The following is a 9,364-nucleotide window of genomic DNA, read 5'->3' as shown; positions in this document are numbered from 1 at the left end:
GCCCTCCGCCCGCTCCGTGCCCCGGTGGGCACGCTTACCCCGCCGTCCGCCGCACGCCGCCGGGACGGGCATCCGATGCGGGCTCGCCTCCTAGATTTGCCCCCTAGGAGGAGAAAAACAAAAAAAAAAACCACAAAAAAAAAATCTACCTGCATAATTTCAAATGAGAACGAGAGGAAGAAAAAGAAGAAGAAAAAAATGCAACCGCCGCGGCTGCCACGCCAGTCCCGTTAAAAAATAAAGCACCAAACCCTCACAAGGTGTAGGAGAGATCTTTTATTGGACCAACTTAAACGCAAGAATTTACAGCCAGAATTACACGTTCTTCATCAGCCCGACATGCACCAGAGGCAGAGGCACAGGCAGCAATTTGTGTATTCCCTGGGTCTGCAGGAGCTGAGATGGTTTTGGTGGAGGAAGGGGGTGGGAGAGAGGACAGACCCTCTTTCCCCCCAAAGAGCCTCAGTTTGTGGCTTAGGTAAAAACAAAAATAGGAAAAAGAAAAAAGAAAACCACAACCAAAAATCTCTCCAGCGCCCCATTTTGCTCCATCTTTAAGTCCAGTCCAGGATCAATTCTCTCCCTTACATCCCCAGTCATAAACAAACAGCTTCCAGCTAAATCTTTTAAAGGTTAAAAAGAACAAAAATAGAAATAATAATCAAGGGGTTTTTTTCTTCGCCTTCTGCTTGTTGGACAGCGCATTTTGGTCAGTCTAGCCTTGCATTTAGGGATGCTACTTGCATTTGAATAGCTGCCTGGCTGGTTATGGATCGGGAGGCTATGAGAGGAATCAGTATGCAAATTGTTTCAGTTACAATCGAAGGGTTCGATCTGGAGAAGGTGCCTGAGCGGAAGTCGCTGTCAGCCAGCGGTGCATTAGGCTGCCATTGCCTCCGCCGTCTGGGCCTGCTCTCCCTTTCCCTCACCCTTTTTTATGCTTGTGTACAGGTTTCTCCGGCGGTAATTAAAACATACACACAAATCAGGGGCTGCTGCATATCACGTTGGTGCCTTTTGCAGGCTGCGGGCACGGGGAAAGGGGGAGTGGAGAGAATATATCGCCATGCTGCTGGGGTTATTATTATGCAGCAAGGGTGAGGCGATCAGTGAAATAAAACATTTATAAATGGTTTCGTGCTTACAGTAGGAGAGGTGGGCCGGGGGGGCCACCCGGGCGCTGATCACACAGTGCAGGCTGCAAATCGATAACCCTTTCCTTGTAATCCCAGTAATTGTGGGAATCACGGCTCTCTGTTAAAGGGACAGCGGGCTGCAGTGGGGGGCGCAGGGGCTGCGCTTGGCGGCCGGGCGGCACAGCCCCTGCCCCCGAAGGGGCCACCTTGGCCTCCCCAGCTTTCTCTGGAAGTGAGCCGGCAGGGCTGAGGGCAGGAGGCAGGGATGGGCTCTGGCCCCACCAAGAGCCATTTCGACAGTCCCCTTTGCGGCTGCAGTAAGGTCTCGCCTGTCACCTGTGGCATCCTCCACCCAGGGCAGGACATGTCCAACACCCCTGGCTTAAGGCATGGGGGCGAGAGAGCAGCCCCTGGGGGCACAGGCAGGGGAAGGGGCTGGCCGCAGCACTGCGTCCCCTGCCCAGGCTCCCTGTGGCTGCCCCGTGTCCCCGCGGAGGCCCAGCAGCTCAGCCCAACTCCTTGCCTTCCCTGACTCTGGCAGCGCCAGGAGCAATGGGAGGCCTCGGCCACTCGGTACCGGTCAGGTCTCCGTGAATTTAGTGATGTTTTGTTGCGTGGCAGAGGGATGGGAAGGACCGGTGAGGTGCTGGGGTCGGGCCGGTGAGGTCTGCCCCCGGCCCCAGGGTGCCCCTGATGCAGCACCCTAAGCCCATCCCTGCCCACCGCCCCGTCTCCCCCAGGTGTGTGGCAGTGGGACCGTGGTGCCAGGCAGCCTCGGGGGCGGCCGGTGCGGGGGTTTCGTGGGCAGGAGCGCTGGGGGCATGGGGCCCTGCTCCTGCCCTCTCCCTGCCGCTGACCATCTGTCATTCAATTAGGGCTGGGAGGCAGCTGGGGGGAGCGGGGCTGGGGGTCAGCGACCCCGAGCACAACGGCCTGCTGCCTCGCAGACGAGAAGAAGTTCAAATGTTAAATGCTCTCCGGCCCCGGCTCATCCAGGGCACTCGCCTTTGGAGGCAGCGGAGGGGTGAAGGGCATCAGTCATTAGCACTTAGATTTCAGCTCCCAGGCTGACCCTGCCTTCTGTTGGGAGATTTCGGCCTGAAAAGCCTTAACCCTTCCAGGGCAGCCCTCACCCTCCCCGGTCCCTGCGCGGGCAGCCCATGCTGGCGCTGCCTGGCCAGGCTGCTCCCTGCAGCTTCCCTGGTGGCCTGGGGCTGCCCCCCAGGCAGGTGGGTTTGGGGGAGAGGAGGGATCCCCTCAGCGCTGCCCCGCAGCTGGCCTCTTCCCTGACCCCACCAAAGGGCTAAGCCAGGGCAACAAGTCTCAGTGCCAGCAGGGAGCCGCGCTGCGGACCCGTGATGGAGGCAGCAGGCACGCCCTGCCCACCCACGGCTGCATCTCCTGCGGGGTGCCCAATACCCCCTCCCCTTCTTACAAACAGACCAGAACAAATTGATGAATTGAGCTTTCACTATGCTAATTTGGACATTATAAATATTTAACTATCAGCCCTAGCAGCCAGCCAGAGAGGGCTCCTCTCTCCTTTACACACCACTTAATCTAAAGTAAATGTTTGCCCCAGAAGTGGCTGGGGCAATCTGAGCATCCCATTCCCTGCCCCTTCCTCCCTCAGGGGAGCCGGGTGGGTCCAAAAGGGGGGTTTGTAATGTTTGACTCATTTCCAAGAGCCTCCCTGATGGCCTCCTCGATTCGGGTGTGCTAAGAAGCTCAGCTGAGGCAGTGACACAGCACTCCTCTGGCTGGGAGGATGCTAACGCCGTGCCCCAACTCAGAGAGGGTCTCTGGCCCCATCACCCGACACCAGGGCTGCTCTGCCTGGAGCAGATTTCGCTTACATTCAAGAGAGGGAGAGATTCCTGACTTGAGATCAAGGCAATGAAGAATGAGTTTCCACCCTCTTTCAACGGGAACTGGCTCCTCTGCCTCACGCAAGCCCACAATGTTTATCATTTCAGTGGGATGGTACCTAGCAAGGGAACCCCATGGCCTTCATTTTGAGGACAGATTATATACCCCTCATGACATCAGTGTGTGATACTTTTGATAGATTTTCTTGTTTGATACGCTTACCGTTTGCTGCTGAAGGGGAGTAGTTTTCTCCTTCATTGTGGTGGCACATCACAAGTATTTGTTAATGATTGCAGAGCTTTGCTTTTTCTGAGGGGCTTGAGCAGCTGTTTGATACCCTTAGCTGTAACAGTTTTACAAGGTATTCACCTTAGAGGCTGTAGAAGCAAAAGAAAACGTCACTCGGAGTGGTGCTGGTGTCTGTGGGTCTTCAAACAGCACAGCTGGGGCTTGGTCTGGCAGTTTTAAAGCATTTGTGTGGCAGCTGTGCCACTCACCTGAAGCAGCAGGCCTTGGGAAGATGCCTTTCTGGTTTTGAGCTCTGTTAATTTGTTAATGAGAAGCTTATGGTATCTGTTAGTTATTCTGACTCTGTTTCTCACCTACTAGCAAAAAGTGAAGTTCTCTAAGAAGGAGTGCCCTAGCACTTTGGTACCTGGCTCAGGCAGGCACCGTGTGCCACCACACAGCCAGGGCTCACAGCCCCACGCGACAACTGCCTGCCCAAGTGCAGCGTGTGCCATGATAAAATGAAGGCTCATATTGTGCTAGGTGAGTCAAGAAAGTATGGGAATAACTGTGCATTGTCATTACCTGAGCACGCATAGGGACTTGACATCAATCCCTACATTAAAATACACACAAGAACAGGAAATGATATCCTGGAATGATCCTGCAAATCTGGGTGGCTTCCCTCACACCCTCATCCCCCAGTTACTTAGAAACACAGGGGATGTTGGAGTATTTTTGTGCTCACTCGCTCTTCCTTGCCTGGGACAAGCTGGCAGCAGCCTGGTAAGGTCCTGGGATAAGGGAGGATCTGGCCCACGGGACTGCAAAAGAGGGGTGGGTGCTGCACTGGAGATGTGAAGCATTAGTTACGTTGCTATAGGGTCAGATATTGGATTATCAGCAGAAGTTAATCCCAGTCACGTGACAGATCTTACATTTGCTGTCATAAAATCTATCATTATTTAATAGGCATGGAAATCAAATTCTTCTGTGGACTATGAAGCAGGAATCTTTTAAAAATGTCTGTTTACCACAACAGACAACATATCGATCATTAGTTTTGAGACCTCACAGACAATTCGGAGATGGGTGTGAACACAAGCTGGCAGCTAGCTTTGCCATATTCACTGTCCAAAGTTGAACCCCGCCAAATGGCTGCACACCCAGCTTTCCAAGCAGGTAGATTTCAATTTCTTTACTCCAAAGACTACTGTTTCATTAAAGACAAATAACAAGGAAATTATATGGCATCGACCTGCCTTTAATGATGTTGCTGTTTGCAGTGATACAGGTATACACAGTGAGGAGATACACTCCTGCCTTTTGCCACAGAAGAAAAGCTGCCTTCTTTGGATGCAGCTGACTGTGTATTTACCACTGCGAACAGCCTCATTTATTCTGGCAGCACGAGGGGGCTGATCTCATCCCGACTTGACTCAATGTAAATTGTTTCCCTGGTATGAGGGGCACTGGGCTGGGTGGAAGGTGGTCCAGGTTGCTTTTCTGCTTTGCAAAGGCTACAAATACTGTTTCTGTCCCTCAGTCTCCCCATTTCTGCTGCGGGATCCCTGGACGGGAGTTGTGGGATGAAATTGAAAGGAAAAGTTGCAATGCTGATGCAGGGCATGTAGGAGCTCCAGCGGGTTACAGCACCGTCCCAGCACCCGGGCTCCTCCGGCAGGTGACAAAGGGGTGCCCGTCTTTCCTCTGTGCCACGGTGAGGTAGTTCAAGTCATGAGAAAGAGCTCTCTTGGGTAAGGACTATTAACTGCAGGTGACTTGTGATTTGCACCAGATTTCCTGATAGAGACGCCGAGCCATTTCACATGGGTTGCAATAGAGCATTTATAAACGTGTTTTTCCCAGTCCCCGTTTGTGGACACCTTGGGGCACTCTACAAGCTGCCACAGCTCTGCGGTCCCTGGGCTAAGCCCACTCTGCCCCTGCCAGCCAGCGGCACTGCGGTGGCACCCTGGCACTGAGGAGAGTGGAGGGGATGCGAGCGCTCTCTCCCTCTAGCTGTAGAATTAGCACAGTCTTTAATCTGTGCATATTTTAAAGTGTGGGGATCCCATAAATCCTTCCACATCTGGGATCGCTTGTAATGGCCAGTGTCAGGAGTTTACGGAGGAGCTTTCCTAAGATCTAGCGCCCAGAATCAATAGCAGCTGCAATTCCAGGCAGGGGGATAGGCTGAATCCCGATTTGATTCTCAGCTGTTTTCAATTGTATTGCCAGCAAAAAATTATTGTTGCTAAGTGATTCTGCTGGCCTGCTTGTGCCTTTTGAAGTTGCCTTTATTTCTTTGAGCTCAGATTCCTTGAGATCCTCTTGCTGCTCCGTCCCCAAGCCCGCATGTATCCAATAAACCTGACAGCTTCCCAGCAGATGTCTCCATCTTCTCCATTTTCTCCTTTATTGAGGAGACAGACTTCACTGGAGAGTGCATCTTAGCATGTGGAGCCAATGCAGGCTCTTCAGAGAGCTCCCAAAGGCCCAACTCATCTGCTCCAGCCGTGGAGGAGCAAGCAGATATTGCCTGGCAAGGCAGGGTTTGGAACGCCCAGCAGTTCACACTCCCTTCATTTTCCATTTTCCCTCTTGCCCTTGCACAGTGCATCTGACAACGTCAGCTCCCACCTGCCTGGAAGCGTGCGTGCTGCTGCGGGCTGAATTTTTGGAGGTTTCAGCCACCCCACCTCCCTACGGGGCCTGCCCCTCATCGTTATCATCGCTCCCCTTTCTGTCTGTGCAGCGTGCTGCCAGGGAGCACCAGGAAAATGGAGCCTGGAGAAAAGGGCTCTGTTGTACAGCATGCCTTTGGCCTGGGTCACAGAGTGCTGGACGGGATTGGTGGCCGGACTCTGTCCTCTCCGCGAGGGCCTTCCTCTGGGTCTGTGCTCAAACCACAGGCAAGCTCGGGCCAGACTCCCTTGGCCATCCCAGTTTGCTCTGAAGTGCCTACATCTGAATTCCTTGTGAGTGGAAGAAGGCAACATGGAGGTGATGGGCAGCATCTGTAATAGGAAATTGCTGTCTGCAGATGTGTGTGTGAAGGAAAGCCTGTGTCAGACAATGGTATCAAGGGATAAATTCCACAAGTGAGCGAATCCATCTGAGTGTAAGACACAGGTTGTGCATTTTCCTCAAGAAGGAGCTGAACAGCTTCAAGGACATCAATCCACTTTATGAATGACATGGTTTCCCTAGCTTTGCCCACGCTTACTCAGTAGGAGAGAAGACAACAGGCAAATAAACAGATGTTTGGCTCATCTTGGACCGGGTTTTGAATCCTTACTCCCTTTGCACTTAGATGGAGCTACACTGGAAGTTTTGCTTGAATAAGGAGCTTGATTACGGTCCTCTTTTGAAGGAGTAATGTGATAGTGTCCAAACTGAAACACCTGGAAAACATGGTCTTCTCTCCTGGCTTGCTCTGCAGATGGGTGGTGTGCAGTGGGAGACACTCCAGCTCTTTCATGGCAAGGCTTTGCCCATTGAATACAATGGAAAGCAGCTTGTTACCACCTCTAAGTATAGAAATTTCTTGCCTTTGCTCTGAACAAATGGAAATCTGATTGCTCCTTCTAATCTTCCCCTGTACACCTGGCGTTGCAGGGACCAGCGACAACCTGGCCCTGATAAAGACTTCAAGAGTGGACCTATTATCTATATCCCAGAAACACTCCGATCATGTGGGAATAGTTAAAGGTAAGAAAATATATAACAGGTCATCTGTCTTTCAAGCTACAGTCAGCTCAGAGGTGGAAACAGATTGACACAGCTGGGTGCAGCCATCACGCTGGAGCCTGCAAATGCCGGTCAGCAGAGCTGCAGCAGGCACAGAGCACAGCCTGTGTTTCCCTTTAAAGCTGTTTGTCTGCGGGGGGTTTGGCCGCCAGCTTTGGAGAGCTTGGCCAAAGCACTGAAGTTGCTTTCTGCTGAGCCCGCTCCTACAAATTAGCGAGATTTAAGAGCGGGTTTGGTTCTCTGTCCTGTAGGCACGTGGGGTGACGTGACCTTTCCTTGATCCAGCAGCCTCTGCAGCGCTTGGCACTGTGCTGAGGCCAGTGCTTGCTGGCAGAGGCAGGGAGCCGGCCGGTGCCTGCAGGCAAGGGCTCTTGGGCATGTCAGGCAACACAGACCCTCCCTGCCACCTGGCCCTGATGCTGTGGAAAGCATCGCGCTGGGGAAGCAGCTGGATGCCTGAGAGGTACGAGCCTTCATCTGTACACTGCTCTCTGCGTATTTGCTCGTACACGGTACTGCTGCGAGCAGGGTGTAACCCCTGGCCCTGAAAACAATCTTTCGGAGAGCAGCGAATGGAAACATTAGTGCCTCGACCCCTAACACAGGTGAGCGTCGCTGCCCGATGCAAAGGCGCGTGTGCACAGGGAGCTTTTGCTGACTGCTAGCTTTTGGAGGCTTGTGGGTCTGTAAGGAAAGGCAGAAAAGGCTGGAGAAATGGATATAGGGAAGCAGAGAAGCATCGCATTCATCCTAGGCAGGCACTGGGGCTGGAGCCCCGAGGAAAGCCAGGGAGCCCTGCTGAGTGCAGGCTGGCCGAGGGGCTGGGAGAGGCGGGCAGCGAATACCCCTCGCTCCGATCCCTGCTGTGGAAAAGGCAGCACAACATGGCTGTTTACTCCTGGCAGATAACCTGGAAGCCATCTAACAAACACCCCAGCTTCACCTATTTCTTATCCCAGGGGGAATCAACCATCTGCAGTTTTGCTAGCTGTGCTGGACAGGAAGGGATAGTTCATTAGCAATTTATACGTTTGGTTTGCCTCCTAAAATGGATCCTTCTAGCAGCAGGGATGTGTCATTTCCCCATTGAGCTGCTCCAGCTTTCACAGTAGTGACTCCCAAGCAATCATGCTCACTTTGAGCAGGAGTTACCAGCGTATGTAAATGACGTAAATAAGCTGCAGGAGAGGGGTCACATAACCGTTTTGTTAGGTTCTGCCCTGTCAGTCCTATTTCATGGATTCCGACAGAATATTAACATGTTTGCATATGTAAATGTGTTAAAGAGAGCATCAGCTGAGGGAATACATTAAACTCAGTTGTCCTTCCAAGTTGATTTAATCTGACAGCACCTCCATTAAAAAAATAAAAAGCATCAGTTTTCCCTTTGTGACTTGATGTACAGTAATTAGCTTGTTAGAGCAGGAAACACCTCCTTTCATAATTGATTTTGCACCCCTTTTACTTGGATATCTCTGACAAGCTGTTTCTAGTTCCCCAAGGACACCATCAGTACTTCCCATGTGTTTGGAATTTCATGAATGTGAATAATGAATATGATTTATCCCTCCCACACTCCCATGCACGGCTAATATATGTAGCCAATTTGTGAACTGGACCTTGCATCAGAAAGATTGGTGTCAAAGTATTAATAGCATAGTGACCAACCGTGCACAGGAATTAGGGCACAGCTAAGCAGTGATCTTCTGGGCATTAGTGAGATGGGAACAGGTTGCACCATGTGTTTGTCCACCAGGGAGGAAAAAAATGGAGGAAGATTTTCTGAATGGTCCTGTGTATCTAAGTTAGCATGCCAAATTGGTTGCTTATTACAGCTGGCACAGTGCCTTAGTGGGCTAATGTGTTAATAATGTGTAATGTTTCTCTTAGGCAATGGCACCACTCTTCATTAGCGCTTCTCAAGCCCTGTCGCTGTTGCTTAGCTCGACATTTTGTTTCTGATGTTTGAGTGAGGGTATTTGAAATCAGGATTTCAGATCTGCTAATACATGTCACACACTCTTTAAAAATGGATTTTAAAAGGGCCTTGATAATTTTATGGCTACTAATAACATTTGTAACTATGTGAGCTAAGCTAATGATAAGAGTAATCAAATTTCATGTTTCACGGCATAAAATGAGCAACTGTAGGGGTCAGGAAGGTATTCACTCTCTGCCCTCCTCCCCTGGGAACCACTGTCTTTTCCAGTTGGTTCAGTAGATGAGCAGTGTTTGGGATGTGAAATAGCACAGTGCTGCAGGAAAGTTCAGGGTCTCGCACTGTACAGAGCAAGGATCTTATTTATAAGCATAGGAATTCTGGTTTCGGTGGGCAAATGGAGAGAAACATCTGAACGATGCATTTGTTTCACACTGAT

Source organism: Haliaeetus leucocephalus, unplaced genomic scaffold, assembly GCF_000737465.1.
Source record: "Haliaeetus leucocephalus isolate CR32 unplaced genomic scaffold, Haliaeetus_leucocephalus-4.0 Scaffold339, whole genome shotgun sequence".
NCBI lineage: Eukaryota > Metazoa > Chordata > Aves > Accipitriformes > Accipitridae > Haliaeetus > Haliaeetus leucocephalus.
The sequence above is the reverse complement of the archived record's forward strand: the minus strand, read 5'-3'. Positions refer to the sequence as shown.